The sequence below is a fragment of the Chanodichthys erythropterus genome, chromosome 12, assembly GCF_024489055.1.
Source record: "Chanodichthys erythropterus isolate Z2021 chromosome 12, ASM2448905v1, whole genome shotgun sequence".
Lineage (NCBI taxonomy): Eukaryota > Metazoa > Chordata > Actinopteri > Cypriniformes > Xenocyprididae > Chanodichthys > Chanodichthys erythropterus.
In genome coordinates, this window is record NC_090232.1 from 26,838,926 (window position 1) to 26,856,968 (window position 18,043).

An 18,043-nucleotide genomic window follows, 5' to 3' on the forward strand; every position below is an offset into this window, starting at 1 on the left:
AGTTTACCTAAAAATTTAACTTCTGTCATTACTACTGAGATGGTGTACTGACGTAGAACCTGGAAGCGCTGCAACGTAAATAACATAGAAGAATGACAGGGGACAGAAGAAATTGTTGAATGAAGTCATCATTTTTTGTTTTGTTTTTGTGCACAAAAAGTATTTTTGTCGCTTCATAACTTAAGATTGAACCACTGTAGTCACGTTGACTATTTTAACTATGTTTTTACTACTTCTCTGGACCTTGAATGTGGTAATTTTGTTGCTTTCTGTGTGTAACGGAGGCCAGCTAGTAGTAGCTGTGCAAGTAAACCTCACTCCTCTGATCTCAAGAGACGTTTTAGCGACTGACGTTAGAGGTTGCAGCTTTTAGCCTCCTTGTTACAGCGTCCGACTCCCACACCGGAGACCCATGTTCGAGGACTGCGCAGAGCGGGGCGAGTAGGTTCTGGGTGAGGGGTTAAATTGGTGCCGTGACCCGGATGGGAGTGAGGTTTAAAGGGGTGAGTGTAACGGAGGCCAGCTAGTAGTCGCTGTGCAAGTAAACCTCACTCCTATGATCTCAAGAGATGTTCTAGCGACTGACGCTAGAGGTTGCAGACTTTAGCCTCCTCGTTAGAGCGTCCGACTCCCACGCCAGAGACCCAAGTTCGAGGCCCGCACAGAGCAGGGTGAGTAGGATCTGGGTTAGGGGTTACATATGGAGGATAAAAAAACTCTCGGATTTCATCAAAAATATCTTAATTTGTGTTCTGAGGATGTGCGAAGGTCTTACGGGTGTGGAACGACATGAGGGTGAGTAATTAATCACAGAAATTTAATTTTTTGGGTGAACTAACCCTTTAAACCTTGCATTCACCAACATAAACTCTACACAGCACAACCACGGCTTTTAAATGAATGGTAACGGCCCATTAAATGTAATATTATGCATTTGAGGAGGAATTTAACACTGATGTTTTCTAGTTACTTTAAAGTAATTAGCAGTAACTGCCTGCATCCCTCAGTTCCACATTCCTTTATTCAATTCACTACAGTGATTACAGCAGTTCCTCATTGACTTCTCTATTAGAGCTGCGGCCAGAGTCCATTCCCTGACCTTCTCTTCATCGATCGGGCACATTTGTCGCTGCTCTATTATAATGCAAAGAGAACATTTGTTATAATGTACATCCGATGCCTTTGCGCAATTGCGATCAATATGTTCAACTACAGACAGTACTGTATAGAGAGACAACCATGTGGATATAATTTAAAATAAGAGAATACACATGCTTATCGATTCCTCTGAGGCATGTTTAAGTGAGGCTGTTCTCTCAATCAATACACCTACTATATTGATATGCAATGAGAACGTCATCATAAGCCCTCATGGACGTTCACTTGAGTCAAATCTCACTCCTATTCATTCGAATTCATGTTTTACTTCCTTATCTCCCATGTCAACCTTAACACCTATGTACAGGACACGGAGTAGGAGGGAGTCAATGCCTCAATTCACACACCACCAGCCTATTAAGACCAGTGACATCCATCAGCTAAAGCTGCCACACTTTAAAATGCACTGTGCTGGGATGGTCCCTGTAATTTAATTCCCCCTGCCATGCATACACCCTGCATAGCCACGTCCCCTGATGGATTAATCATGCCATTTCCACAAAGGTCCTTCAGAAGAGAATGGAGTTTGATGCAGCCACTGACGCTTGCTGCCATAACTCAAGCTCTGCCAAAACGCCAGTGTCCTGTTTTCCTGAAGATGGATGTGGGTTTTGGGGAGCTGCTTTGAATGTGTCCTTCGTTAGATTAGAATGTATGGATTTGTTCTCAGCTTCAAGGATAACGGGGAAAAATCTGACTGTATGAATTTACCACACCGCAAAAAATCCTATTCTTCACCTTCGAATGAAATATTTCAACTGCCTTAAAGCATATACAACAAAGATTCGTGTTTTCATACTACGTCCAATAACGATAAATGGCCGGTATTAAAATTCTATATCATTTTGTCTAAGTGAATTAAAAGTAAACCACTAAAAACTAAAATTAATCATTTTAAATGTGAATTTAGACATTACAACATTATAATACATAGTAAGAAAGACTGATTTTTTTTTTTTTTTTTTTTCAGATTCACTTAAGATTACATTTAACAGTTTTATTCAATTATTAGTGTTGCAAAAGTCATCTAAATGACGGTTCTCAACTAGGGGGCCTCAGCAAACTTCAAGGATGCTGTAGGATGACTTAAAAGTAAGTAATAAACTATTAGTAATATTAATATTGAAATATTAAAATAATCTAACTCTAAATCTAACTCACTTTTTAAAAAAATAAAAAAATAAAAAATAAAAATGGGAATTTGAAAAAAAATATAATTGTAAAAATATTGGCATATAACATATGGAACAGAGATACTGTGCATCCCTAAGATTGTCTTTGGAAAGCTTCATAACTTTTCTACACCTAATCTTTTTTTGTTTTAAAATTATGTTCTTTTTCTTACTTTTTAACATTGTCCATCAATAATTAGCTACTGGAGAACCTGACAATTTCATTTTCTCTCAAACAGATCCCTATCAGATGAATTTGCATGCTTGCGTTTTGAATTACTTCACATGGCCATAAATCTACTGAAGCATGCATCCATTAAATCAATCAAAGACTATCGTGTGACCTGCCCTTCCTTCCTTACTGTGGGTGTTACCTAACATTTGATACATTCACTCTTCTCTGAAACCTTGTTGTGGATGATAATGTATTGTCAGAGAAGAGAGAACCTATGTTTACATGAAGCATACAAAACTAAGGCTATGTAATTTAGATCCATGTTCCAAGGGTCAAACGGAATATGGTTGCCCAATTTTATTTAGGTATGCTAAATAGATGCCCACCTCACATTGGAATTCACAGCTTATTCTAGAACATCACTTCCATGATCAAAGTGAGGGAGGGGAAAATATCTCTGGAGTGCCAGTCATGGAGATGAGATAGAGCAGAAAAATGCCTGACAGCACTCCTCTGTCAGTGCTTTAACACTTTTTTTCTGTTTTCTAACAAGTTTTTTTTTTTTTTTTTTTTTTTTTTGTTACAGACAAAATTAATCGTGGGGATGTGAGATGCCTGATTTACATTCATTAAAAGTCATCTCCAGAAGTCAAGTTCAGTTCCAATCAAATTTGGGTAATTATGCAGAACAAGATATTCCCCTAAGAGCTGAAAACTCAACTTTTTTGAAAATGTCACTCTAAATGAACAAGTTTAATTTTATCAAATATACGTGAGGGAAAGCTGAATAGGTTATTCTAAAAACAAGCTCCTTGACATTGTCAAACATGTCTTAATAATTACCAAGCACCCAACAGTTAGGTTAACCTTCTATTTTCTTATATATGCTGCCACTCAGCTTCACAATAGAGGTCATTTGAGCAATAACATAGAAGTCACAGTGGTATTTTTCTGAATAAGTGCAGACTGCTATTTTTCTCATTACTCATTTTCATGCTGATATTCAGACCAACAGCATGATGGCACGTATTACATTAGCTTTGTCCGAAACTGCATACTGAGTAAATAATAAATTTAATGAGGAACTTACTTTGAGATTGTTTAAAGAGCGTGTTCTATTATAAATGTATAGTATGTAGTATTAAGGTGTGCTCATGGTGTGTGTCTTTGGCGATGGCCAGTCACAACTCCTCTTCTGTGGCCTCATGAGATGGTAAAGTGTTCATCAGTTGTGCACTTTCCAAACTCAGCAGAAGTGGGAGGTCATCCAGGTATTTTTGCCTACTGTTTTATGAATACTGTGAATTCAGACATACTACTCATTTCACATATTGTTTTTCGCCTATGTTAGGGCATATTCAGGAAAAAAAAAAAAAACATTGCAAAAAAAATTAAAAAAGCCTAATCTGGGGTGTGTTTCCCAAAAGTATCGCAAGTCAAATATGGTCGTAAGTCCCATTGAACTCTATTGATAAGGACGGAACTTGCGACCATAGTTCACCCCTGGTTTGTTTGGCTTAACTGGTTTAAACTGGTCTTGGCTGGTTTAAGTTGGTCTTCAAGCCTGGCTAAGTTGATCTAGCTGGACCTCCAACCTGTACAGCTGAAAAATGTCCAAAACAAAGCCACTGTAGTATCAACTATTGTATGTCTCAGAGCAACACAGTAGTAGTATTTTGTTCCTAAATGAATCAGTTTTTAAAGGTGCTAAAGAGGATATTTTGTTTTATACTTTTTTGCAATATTACTTGAAACTGTCTTTACTAACTGGTAAAAGACTATTTATTAGGTGCACTGAAAGGAATAATATTAATATACATCATCTGTGCACGAGGTAGGGCCTTAAAAACATCAGCCAATCGCATAAACGATTGGCCCTCTGGCTTGTCAATCACTGCCATGACATTCCTTGTGAGATACGTGCGCGGATTGGCCCTCTGGCTTGTCAATCACTGCCGTGACGTTCCTTGTGAGAGACGAGCGCAGCTGCGCGCTCCAGTAACTTTCCACACTCCACAGACGCCGCATGCAATGTTTTTGTCAAGAGACAGGAGTAACAACTGCAGATTATGAGTTACCTGCGGTGAGTCCGACATAATGAATCCACTAACACGATACAGCGAATGCCGGTGGTAAACACTCGTGTTCCAATACTCGTGCACGAGTTTTGGGAGGCGTTCCCTCGAAATGAGCTGTGAAGGAGGGGGGTTGTTCCTACGCATGCGCTCATTTCAAAAACTCACTAACAGTCTTTGGTTTCTCAGTCGACGAAAAGATCCTCTTTATCACCTTTAATGAACAAAAAAGTTGAGTGAATGACTTGATTGCTGCATTTCATTTTTGGAGGCTGTGTCCTCCAGAGGCCACATTTGAAGGCTGTATACGTCATCAATGTCTTATTTAAGAAAAGTAACCATAATAAAATTGACTCTTATTCCCCATGAGGTGTCAAATACTGTAATTTCTTTATTACTTTGCAATCTAACATTTCGTTTGCTTAAGGCCGCATTTACACTAGTGCGTTTTCGTTTTAAAATGGCGTTTTAAAATAAAAATGATCCTCATCTACACTAACCTTTCCATAGCATTTCAGAAACGATCTCCGTCTACACTACATGACTGAAAACCTTGTCAGATTTCATTGGTGTTTTCAAATATCAAATTTAACCGTAAACTTAGTGAACAGTTTTGAAGAAATTTGATATTTCCCAATTCAAAAAGACAGGACCTGCACTTGGATGCCTGAGAGGCGTTTCAAAGATGGCTGCCGAGTGAAATTACTTATCCTAAAGGGACTTAACTGCACAATGGCTGCTAAAAATGACAACAAAGCCAGCAAAGATTGCAGTTCAGTCTCCATGTTATTGTTTACACGGCCATCAAGGATACGCAGAGTGAACATGGGCAGCCACGCCATCGTTTTCAAAAGTGTCCGTTTTTGTCCATTTACACTGAAACGCAATCCCAGCATTTTCAAACTAAAATAGGCTCTGCAGCGTTTTCGAAATCTCTGTTTTTGAGGGTCGAAAATGCCGGAGTAGTGTAAATGACAGGCGTAACCATAGCAAAAGTTATGTGTTTTAAAACAAAAACGTACTAGTGTAAACGGGGCCTAAATGAGACTGACTCGATGACGTATGCAGCCTTCAAATTTGACCTCCAGAGGACGCAGCCCCTGAATGAAGGAGGGGGGACAGAGCAACTGACTCACTCATTATGACAGTGCCTTGTCGCCACCTACTGGTGTAACAAAAGGGTTACTGAAAAATACCCAATGCATAGACTGATAGCCTGTCTAGGATGTGTAAACACAGACAAGTGAAATGATGCAAACAGTGCAAAATCCCAGTGCAGTTGGATCAGAGATTTTCTTAAAGTATCAGATGGCAACTTTCACATATATATCATTCCCAAAAGCCAGTGACTTGATTACCTTTCAGAGTTTTATGATGGTCAGCCTCAGTCACATTTGCAGATTCCAAAGAAGTGAATCCATAGTGCTGTAAAATATGTCAAACCTGCCGCAAAATTACTGCACTTTTTTTTTTAATTCCCAATACAATTCTCCATTAACATGATTGGGCAATCCCTGGCCAATCAACAGTCAGATTCCTTATCAGTGCTGGGTAGTAACTGATTACATGTAATCTGGATTAGATAATCAGATTCCAAGAATTAAGCAGCATTGGGGAAAGTTACTTTTAAAAGTAATGCATTACAATATTGCATTACTCCCTATAAAAGTAATTGCGTTACTTTTTATTGCGTTACTTTTTCTCACTTGGACTGGGCTTGCTTGTTTTTTGCTTATTAGTATGCTGGATAATTGAAGGTCAACAGCAAAGAAATTGGTTAATAAAGTGAGATTAAATACATAGCCTAAAGTATATTTGTGTAATTTAATATATTAAATTATTACAGGTTTGCGTAAAATTGTAAGATTGCATTCCACTGTTTTTATTCACACTGTTTCCACCCCCCTTCTTTGATTAATATACAAGTATGCACCCTCTCAGACATGGCCTTGATTAAAAAATTATATAAAATTTGAATATTGAATTATATTGTAATATAGTAGCTAACTAATAGCATCGACTTGCGCATTCTGCGTATGGTCGTCCGCCAGAAGCTATTTGAATTTATAAAGTTTTAAATATGAATATTTTTCTTACAAAAACGCATCGCTTCACTTCAGAAGGCCCTTGTTAACCCCCTGGAGTCGTATGGATTACTTTTTTTTATGGATGGATGCATTATTTTTTACTTCAAAACGCCCCCCCCCCCCCCCCCCCCCAATTCAAAACCATTAAACCTTGGTGGACTAAGGATATTTCTATATCTCCGATTGTGTTTGTCTATAAGAAAATAGTCATATAGGATGGTTTGAGGGTGAGTAAATCATGGGATAATTGTAATTTTTGAGTGAAAAAAAATAATAATTTGGATTAAAATGTCAATTTAATATTTTGTGTTGAATTATTTAGATATCTGGCAAGTGGCCGCATAATAAGGTAATTAATAACTATGCAGTGTGGTCTTGTTTCACCCTGCAGAGGTTTCTTATGTATAATAATCTGCTGACTGTACACTATCCCACAGCCTTGCCATGCCCCCCAGTTTGGGAACTACTGGAACACTGGAACTAAGAAATAGATTATATTACATTTTAAAATACTTGTAATCAGACTATGGTTAGTTTTCTATTGATTACATGATTATATGTTATTCTCACAATGGTATTAATTTATTCATAATTCATTGATTCTACTAAATGTTGCTTTCTAAGCTTTCTTATACATATATTTAGAAGGTCTTCCAGGTTTGTGGAATTGCACACATACAGACCTGACTACAAAAAGTAGTCAGAATAAATAACCTAAATAGAGTAATTTAGATTACATTACTAACTGCAGTTTTGTCATGTAATTTGGAATCAGTAACTGCCACAGAACTAAGCTTCTGTGGCAGGTGGGGTCCAGGACAGAGACTTGGGCTTATTGCGAAGGAGGCTTGTGAGTGGACTGGTAATGGAACTGTAGTTATGGATGAATCTTCTGTAAAAGTTGGCAAATCCGAGGAAACGTTGGAGCTCTTTGACTGTAGTGGGTGTTGGCCAGTTCTTGATAGCTGCCACCTTTCCCTCGTCCATCCGGATGCCACTGTGGTCGATGTTGTACCCAAGGAACTGCACTGAGGGCTGGTGGAACGAGCATTTCTCAGAGCCTTGAGGAAGAGAAGTCCCTCAGTTGTTGCAGGACTTCCGCAACGTGGCGTTGGTGGTCGGCCATACTCCGGGAGTATATCAGGATGTCGTCAATGTACACCAGCACAAACTGACTACAATTTGTAAGTAATCTACCCAGCACTGCTCCTTAAAGTAGACTTAATACTTCAGAATAGATCACCAATTGTGAATTATTACAAGTCAAAAAGTTTTTCCTATTTCTATAATGCTTTTTACAAAGCAACTGGACACTAAATCAGCATTTTATTTGCTTTGCTGTTATTTCTTTAAAAATATATCCTGAGTTTACTGAACTTTAGAACTCAGATTTGTCCTGTGATTTTTCATTCTATTTCATGAGGTTTATCTTCCCTTTACCGTCCATTCCAGAGGTCTGTAACCTGTTTTGAGAAAGACTGCTTCCTTTAAAACGAGTGTAACTGAACTTTTCCACCAACAACTTCTGTGACCTCAAAGGCAGTGTGATTTTTTATCCTTTCCTCCTGAGGCGGAGAGAGGGCGAGGGTTATTCATTCGTGCTTAGCTGTGTGTTGAGTTTGATGGATAAGCCTCATAAGCATTGATGCTAACACTCAGGTGCACACTCTCTTTCTCTCTCGCTCTGGTTCTTCACAGATCATAGAGCATCCTTTTCCTTACACTCACTCTCTCTCACACACACATTCTGCCCCTTAGACCCCCTGCTGGGTTCACTTTCTACGACATCCATCAAACCTAAACAAGAGGGGTCATTCAGCTGGCAAATAACCTTCACTCAACTATAGCAGAGCAAGCTGTGGGTAAAACACTCACTGCTAGTTCGGGCCAGTGGAGTGAGTTAAGGGGCTTGGGAAGACGTTGCTCTCATGTGGAGATTTTGGACTTCTGCTGTTGAAATACAATTAAAAAAAATCTGCAATACATGTTTTGATTCACCAAATTAATGAAACCAAAAATCAAACCATTGGTCATGTAATGGTCTCATTTTGTTCTGATTTGGTTTAATTTTCATTCTGTTCCTGCTTGCCAGTGTTCTCTAGTATCTTGGTTGCTGATTTGAGTTCCACTGTTAGTTCACCCAAAAAAGAAAATTCTGTCATTAATTACTCATCCTCATGTTGTTCCACACCCGTAAGACCTTTGTTCATCTGAATTTTCAGCTCAACATACCCCATAGATTTTTTTTTATTAACCCTCTACTGCATATTGTTGCCATATGGCAACATACACTTTGTGTTCATTTCCTTGCCACTGTCTCTTAAGAGAACATTCTTGTTTTGTTGTTGTTGTTGTTGTTGTTGTTGTTGTTGTTGGTAAGAGAGGACCTAAATTTAGCCAATGATGTGCTTTGGTTAAGTCACATGACATGCAATATTTTTCTGTAGTGCGATTTCTGACAAGACTGCCATCTCTTGTCGGTAGCATGTTCATAACCTTCCTCTCATAAGATGAGTAATGTTGAATTTTCATGAACTGCAATGTTTTTGGTTTTATGTCAATGTTTTATGATACATGATGAACAGTATTATATTTGTTTTTAACTGTCTACATTTGCAATTGAAATAATATTCACGAAAAACGTAATGAAATTCAAAGAATATAAAGCATTATTCAGCAAAAGAGAATGGAATAAATAAAAGCACAAGATGTTGGAAAATATGTACAAGGTGTTGTTTATATTTACTGCTAAAGCTTATAATAGCACCAATTGATTCAATACAAACAACATTTCTGAGGAAAAATATTAACTGTTTACACTTACACTTATTCTAAATTATTTCCACTATTGTACGTTGTTGCCATATGGCAACATTTCATAAAGTACCTTAAAATAATATTTTTTTCCATTTTTTTTTTTTTTTTTTTTTTTTACAGCACTTCAAGTTAAGCCATTCTAAGAAAAGAAAAAGAGTCAAATATTTTTTTCTATAGATTTATCATAATGCGTGTGTTACAATAGGACCAGCCAGGAGACAGAATATAGGTTAACAGGTAGTTTATTGAACACAAGCAGAGTATTAGGATGACAACAGGTGAGTAAACAGATGCAAGTTCGTGACTGATGAATGATATGGAGAATGACACAGTCCTTTTGTGGTTGCAGAGTGACAATGGAGAATGATACTTGCTGAATGGAGTAGATGACTTCAGACAACACTTCACACCAGAGTGAAGACAAGGAGTAGAGCTTGGGTACACGGAGTACAGGTAAGTAGCAAGAGGAGTCCTTGAGGTAAGCATTCAGGTAAGTCCTTTTTATTGCAAATGAGACCGGACAATGTGATTGTGTGTGAGTGTGTCTTAAGTAGTGTTGGTGATGAGTGTGCTGATGAGGTGCAGGTGACGGTGATTAGTATTCCGGGGATGGTGTGTGCTGTGATTGGAGGGTGCTGGCTCTGTGGGAAGAGGAACAGAAGGGTGGTGAGGTTTAAGGAGTGATACATTGAAGGTTGGGTGAATGCGATACTCAGGAGGTAGCTGAAGTCTGTAGGTGACTGGGTTGACCTGCTCCGTGATGGTGAATGGGCCAATGAACCTGGGACTCAGCTTACGGCAGGGTAGACGCATGCGGATGTCTCTGGTAGATAACTATACCATCTGTCCGGGTTGGTAAGCAGGGGCTTCAGAGCATCGTAGATCCGCGACCATCCTGCGTCTATGAAGGGCCTGTTGTAGTTGGTGATGGGCTGAGTCCCAGACCCTCTCGTTCTCTCGGAACCAATAGTCCACCGATGGTACGTCGGATGGTTCCCCAGACCAGGGGAACAGTGGGGGTTGGTAGCCGAGTACGCACTGGAAGGGTGTCAGGCCGGTGGTAGATTGGCGGAGGGAGTTTTGTGCGTACTCGGCCCAACCCAGATACTGGTTCCAAGAGTCCTGGTGGCCGTGGCAGATGGTACGGAGGAAGTGCCCAACTTCTTGTAACTTGCCTTCCGTCTGCCTGTTCGACTGCGGATGGTATCCCAAGGAGAGGCTCACGTCACACCTAGGAGTGAGAAGAAGGCTTTCCAGACCCGTGAGATGAATTGAGGACCTCTGTCGGATACAATGTCTTTGGGGATTCCGTAGTATCGAAAGATAGTGTTGAACATAATTTCAGCCGTTTCCATGGCTGTGAGCAGGCCTCTTAGGGGAATGAGTCAGCAGGATTTGGAAAACCCGTCTACAACCACGAAGATGCAGGTGAATCCGTTGGAGGCTGGGAGATCCGTCACAAAGTCCACTCCGATATTTCTGGAGCCAGGATGGTAGGAAATGGTGAAGTTAAATCGTGTGAAGAAGAGAGCCCACCGGGCTTGTCTGGGGTTGAGCCTCTTGGCGGCTCGGAGGTACTCCAGGTTTTTATGATCCATTAGGACTAGGAATGGGTGCCGTGCTCCCTCTAACCAATGCCTCCACTCCTCGAGAGCCAGCTTGACGGCTAGGAGTTCCCGGTTGCCGATGTCGTAGTTTACCTCCGCCGGGTTGAGCTTGCGGGAGAAGAAGGCACATGGATGGAGTCGGCTCGGGTTCCCCTGCTGCTGCGACAAAATCGCTCCAACTCCGGTGGTGGAGGCGTCAACTTCCACGATGAAAGGCTTGTCAGGGTCAGGGTGCACCAGGAGTGGAGCGGTCATGAAGGCTTGTTTCAGGGTGTTGAAAGCTTCTGTGGCAGGTGGGGTCCAGGACAGAGACTTGGGCTTATTGCGAAGGAGGCTTGTGAGTGGACTGGTAATGGAACTGTAGTTATGGATGAATCTTCTGTAAAAGTTGGCAAATCCGAGGAAACGTTGGAGCTCTTTGACTGTAGTGGGTGTTGGCCAGTTCTTGATAGCTGCCACCTTTCCCTCGTCCATCCAGATGACACTGTGGTTGATGTTGTACCCAAGGAACTGCACTGAGGGCTGGTGGAACGAGCATTTCTCAGAGCCTTGAGGAAGAGCTGGAAGTCCCTCAGGCGTTGCAGGACCTCCGCAACGTGGCGTTGGTGGTCGGCCATACTACGGGAGTATATCAGGATGTCGTCAATGTACACCAGCACAAACTTATGGAGGAACTCCCGGAGCACCTCGTGGATGAAGTCCTGGAATACGGAGGGGGCATTGACCAGGCCATACGGCATGACCAAGTATTCATAATGGCCGGTGGGCGTGACGAAGGCGGTCTTCCACTCGTACCCCTCACGTATACGGATCAGATTGTAGGCGCTGCGGAGGTCCAACTTGGTGAACACAGTGGCTCCGCAGAGGTGTCCCAGGGCTGCTGGGATGAGAGGAAGGGGGTACCGGAATTTTACTGTGATGGCGTTGAGTGCTCTGTAATCGATGCATGGCTGCAAGCCTCCTTCCTTTTTCGCCACAAAGAAGAAGCTGGATGCAGCAGGGGAAGTTGATGGTCGGATATATCCCTGAGCCAATGCCTCCTCAATGTTATCCACCATGGCCTTCTCCTCTGGGATGGATAAGGGGTAAATCTTACCCCTTGGCACTGACTCACCCAGAAGCAGGTCGATGGCGCAGTCCCATGGCCGGTGTGGAGGCAGCTTGGAGGCTCTCTTGGGCCAGAATACGTTGCTGAAGGGGGCGCACAGGACGGGATGTCCACAGATCGTTTCTCGAGGGGACTGTCAACGGATGTGGCACAGACTGGAAGGACGTTGGAATGAGGAGACTTGGAAACAGGCAAGTCGGAGAAACACTCGGGAAAGCAGGTTTCGCATTTCAGGACTTCTCCAGTGTTTCAAGAGAGGATGGGGTTATGTTGCTGCAACCATGGGCGCCCTAGTATCACGTCAGCGGTGTAACCCTCCAGAACCAGCAGTTGAATGTACTCGTGATGCAGCACTCCGACTTGGAGATGTACAGGTTTCGTGATACGGCTGACTCGTCTATTACTCACAGGTCTGCCTGTTATTGAGTGGATCTGGTAAGTAGTTGGCGTGTTCTTGGTCTTGATGTTGAGCTGATGACAGAGGGCGCCAGAGATTAAATTTCCCGCTAACCCAGAATCGATGAGGGCGGATACTGGAAGAGAAACATCGGCAGCACTAAGAGTTATTGTCGTAGTGAGTGGCTTTTGCGTCTGGAGAGTAGAGATAATGACACTCACCATGGGGCCTGGAGGATGTGTAGGACATGAGGAGAGTACATGCCCTGGTAATCCGCAATAGAGACATAAATTCTAGGTAAGCCTTCTCTGTCTTTCAGTTGGAGTCAGCCGTGATGATTCCACTTGCATGGGTGTTGTGGAGGCTCTGACCCTGGTGCTCTTCGAGACACGACTGCATACGAGTGGCGAAGCGTATTGACAGCTGGATGAATCGTTCAAGCCTGATGGTATCCTCGTATGCAGCGAGATGCAACCGCACTCGAGGATCCAGTCCTTGACAGTATGACGTCAGCAGCGCTTGTTTGTTCCATCCACTTCGAGCAGCGAGAGTTCTGAACTGCAGAACATATTCATTAACAGACAACTTTCCTTGTTTCAAGCTATACAGTTTCTCACCGATAGAAGAATCCCAAGATGGTTTTCCAAACACTTCCCGGAAGTGTTCGATGAAGCCTGAATATGTCGTGTCACCGGATTGTTTTGCGACCAGATGGAATCGGCCCACTGTAAAGCTTTGCCAGAAAGTTGTGAAATGATGAACGCTACCTTAGAGTAGTCAGTGGGGAACAGGTGCGGTTACATCTCCAGGGTCAGATAGATTTGCAGGAGGAATCCATTGCAGTCCTCCGCCGAACCAGAGTAGGGCGTCGGTTTGGCCATGGGACTGGTGAACGTGGGCGTGAGGAAGAGGTGACGGTGGATGCGGAAGTGATAGCGGGAGCTGGAGGTGGCGGTTGTGATGGTGGTTGCACATTGAAAGTGCGACAAAACGCGTCCACCAAATCCTGGAAGGGATCCGATAGACTCATGCTTGTGTTCCGCTGTTTTGGTCCGGTCTTCTGTTACAATAGGACCAGTACAGTGTTTATTTTGATGTTTACATTTGATTCTGAATGAGTCTGATAGTGCTCCGTGGCTAAAGCTAACATAGTGTGTAATGTAAGCTTTGGCCACGGAGCACTATCAAACTCATTCAGAATCAAATGTAATTACAGTGGTATTCCCCAGTCCACAATGCTTCTCCAATATGTGGGCTCAGTAAAAGATGGTTCAAAAAGTGGTTAGCTCAAACTCAAACTGTCCCCTTACAGATAAGTATATGGTATTTTAAATTTTACATCATAAATACACTCCATATTGAGATGATTAATTCTCAAATCAAGGCAAGACTTGTTGTGGGTGAATGTTATTTCACCAAGTACAACATGTTCCTGGATCAACATCTTTGTTGATTCTGGAACAACATTCCAATCAACCAGTCAGATTTGAGGGACAAGTTTGCCATTTATGTCAAGTTTAGGCTTGCAACCCTATTCCTACCCCTAAACCTAATCCTACCCATATCTTATCCCTCTGGATAAATTATGGGTAGGATTAGGTTTAGGGGTAGGAATAGGGTTAAGACTAAATTTTCTGACAGGAATGTTGTTCCAGGATCAACAAAATATGTCTTAGTTGTGATAGTTAGCAAGGTAGGATTGTTCTGCCTTTTATCAGCGAGCAAACAGAGCATTCAGTTCTACTTTCACCTTCAAACTTGAGATTAGAAGTTCTCGCTATTGAAAATTATAAGATTGCTCCTACTAAACATTTTTACTTTATTTACTTTCTTTTCTGTAATCTCAACTTTTTCTACATTACATCAATCAACCTTTAAAAGAAAAAAAGTATTTGGATTTTTAACATTGGCTCAAAACTTTAAGCACTGAGATATAGGCCTAGCCACTGTATCAGCTCTGTATGTCAACTAGTTCATCTTCACAATATAGGCTATATAATATAGCCTAATGTCCGTTTTTTGTCCTTCATTCAATTTTACAAGTGAATCACCTTTTGAACTGTCTGCAGTATTTGGCTCAAAGTACAAGTTGGTTACATTTATGTTGTTACTTAAACATAATTTAGTCATGCAATGATATAAAGCTCAGTGTAAAGTACAACAAACTGGGCTTGATTTAAAATGACAGGTTGCTTCTGGTCCTGTCTACAATAATAGGCTTTATGACTTAGGCCTACTCAAGCCTGCAGAGGAAGATTTCGGTATAGCAGATCAAATGCATGAAGCCTAAATATCATTCCATCCACTCTAATTAGACAAATAACGATGTATTAAATTCCAAAACTCAATTGAGAAATCCCTTGAGGGAGCAGGTCACTGAGTCACAGCATTGGGAAGAGCACACCAAACGTCATCAACATCATCATCATCATATTTCCTGTCTAAAGCAGTAGTACTTGAAGATGTCTTTTCCTTTAGCAGTGTCGGTGATTCAAATAAGCACGAGGGCAGAAAGCATTGTATGATTATTAATGGGAAAAGATTATGCGCACGGGGGTGAGGGATTAGTTTAGCGACCTTCACAACACTAATTGAAACAAGTATGGAGACTCGGCGGCACCGTAATCAACTAAAACACGGGATCATTAATCATTATAAATAGCGCTGTCACACCACGAGCATTAGTATTATCAACCCCTTTTGTTTGTCTAGTGGGAAGCTCGGCTCGGACGCGCGGTAAATGTCCGGTGCGGAGGTTAATGAGAGTCGAAGTGGCATTTAAACGGCGCCGCTGATCAAACGGGCAACGAGGTGACGCGCCTCGCGCACGTTCATTTGCAGCTAATGGGAATTGATGCACTTCTGATGAAGTTACTAACAGGCTTGACATCCGGAAGAGTTCAAGTCTGTCGGACGTAGAGCTTTTTTGACATTCCACATGAGAGGGTAAAGGATATTATTAAGCGTGAAAGAAAAGTACTTTTCTCTTAGAGGTCTTTTGACAGGTGTGGCAGCTGCGCAAAGATTAATCGACTCCAATTGAGACGTTGTAGTGTGTTTTGTGATGCAATTGTCACGTTTGAGTCCTGTTTCCCAGAATGTGATCTTCATAAATCACAGTAATAACAGCAAAACAACACAGAATTTTAGGTATAAGGTTTGTTATCCTAGTTTTGCCTCTTGTTAACATTTCTCAGTGAGGTTATGGCCTATTTGAAAATACTCATACATAACTAGGTTTTTGTTATTAAGTTAACATATTAGTGTGCCCAGACAGAAGTCAGGCCTACTCATCTGTGTGGGACACCTAGAAATCTAAGCAATGTATGTACACGAAATGTGCTGCAAAATGATGTTTTATTAACAAAGTTTGGGAGGAGCACATTCAAATGATCTGACTAATCATCACATCATTCCAACTAGCAATCAGCAATCAATATGTCTACCTAAACAGCAGGAGTGGAGACCTATATATATATATATATATATATATATATATATATAGATATATATATATATATATATATATATATATATATATATATACAGGAAGTTACTCCACCCAGGATCGCTAAGAGAACCTTTAAAGGTACATAGGCTATTGATACCAAAAGGGTACATATTAGTACCTAAATGGTACATAACCTTTTACCATTCCAGTGAAAGCTTTTGTAAAAAAAAAAAAAAAAAAAAAAAAAACTGAGAGTGTAAGACTATGGATAGAAAGATGTAAATGCATGTTTGTCTTAAAGGGGAAAAAAGTTTGCACCAAGTGCCCATGGGAATCCACCTTGACCTATAATACGAGGCATGTTGTCACAATACATGGGGCATGTAAAAGAAAAGAAAATTCCACAAACTATTTTATTTTTTTATTATTGTTTTAAAGACATTAATACTTTTATTCATCACAGATGCATTAAATTGATAAAAAGTGACTAAAGGCACAACTTTACATTATTACAAAAAATCAGTTTATGTTCCTTTGAATTTTCTATTCATCAAAGAATGCTGAAAAAGCAACATGGTTTCCACAAAAATATTAACCTTCTGATATTGTATTTTGGAGTCACACTTGTGTTGTGAACACCTGAAATGTAACTTTTTTTATTTTCAGTAAAATCAATGTAATACATTTTTGCTCAATAATATTTTTCTTTTTTATTTTGAGATAATTTCATAGTACTAATTAATATTTATGCAATAATATTGCGATCATTTTTTTTCCCAATTGAAAATAATAAAAAAAAAAATCTAATTTTTTTATTGCTTTTCAATTAAAGCAGTATTTCATGTTAAAATAGAGACAATAATGCCTTAGGTGTAGTAGGTGATCTGGGAAATACTAACATTAGCATGCTAGCATTGAAATAGGATTCCACCCTTCCTGCAAATCGCTGTCCAAAGACACACCTCCTCCAAAACACATGAACGCACACACACAGCGTTAGACAGTGTTAAACTACCTCATGTCTCAAAGCACATAACATTACAATAATGAACATAAACAACTTAGGGAGCTTTTACCTGACTGCTGCAGATAAATTTCGGTGTTGATACTGTTGACATGGATACACATAATTCTGAGTGTGACTGAACAGCTCCGGTTAGAATGTCACAGGTTGCCATCGCTTAATTACAGTAGTTATGGTGTGAATGCAGCATAAGCTCATTGTTTTGAGTCAGTAGGAACTGTAAAACGTGGCTGCTGCTTGTTTGAGGTGCTCCATGATGAAATGCGCTAATGATGTATGATGTCTGTGTGAAGAGGGTGCACGAGGATATGTAAAAACATACGTTGACAGGCAGGTAAGACATTGTATTATTTCATTCTGACTGAATGATTGGATTTACATTTTATGGTCCTACACCTTCCACATCCAATATATTTAAAAAAAATACATTTAGACTGTTTAACATAATAATTGTTATCAGTATATGTGGAGACTTTCAACCAGTATAGCAAAAATAAGTTTCTGTAGACTAGAGAATCAACTACTGCACCTTTAAAATCCAAGGCAGATTAGTGCCATCTGGTGGGAGTAAAAAAAAGAAAAACTTATGTAATGCAGTGTTTTTAAACATAATAAAAATAAGTATTTAAGTTGTTTATTTGAATATACATTTACACATTCTCAAAGACTATTTTTTGTCAAGGTTTAGAATTTTTTTTTTTTTTTTTTCAGAAAGACATTTTGTTACACATTATAGCATCAAAATTCAGTAAAAATGTAACAGGAATGAACAGGAATGCTTTATCAGAGCTAAATCAACCTGATTTCATCCTCGTATTTGACGTATCTGATTGTTACAGTCAAACCAGTTTATTTGTGTGTAAAATAGTGTGGCTGATTTGTAGATTGTACACACAAAAAAATATTTTCCCAGAAATTCCCATTCTTTTTCTAAGCCGATCATTTCTGACCACGAATAACACAGGTGTGAAC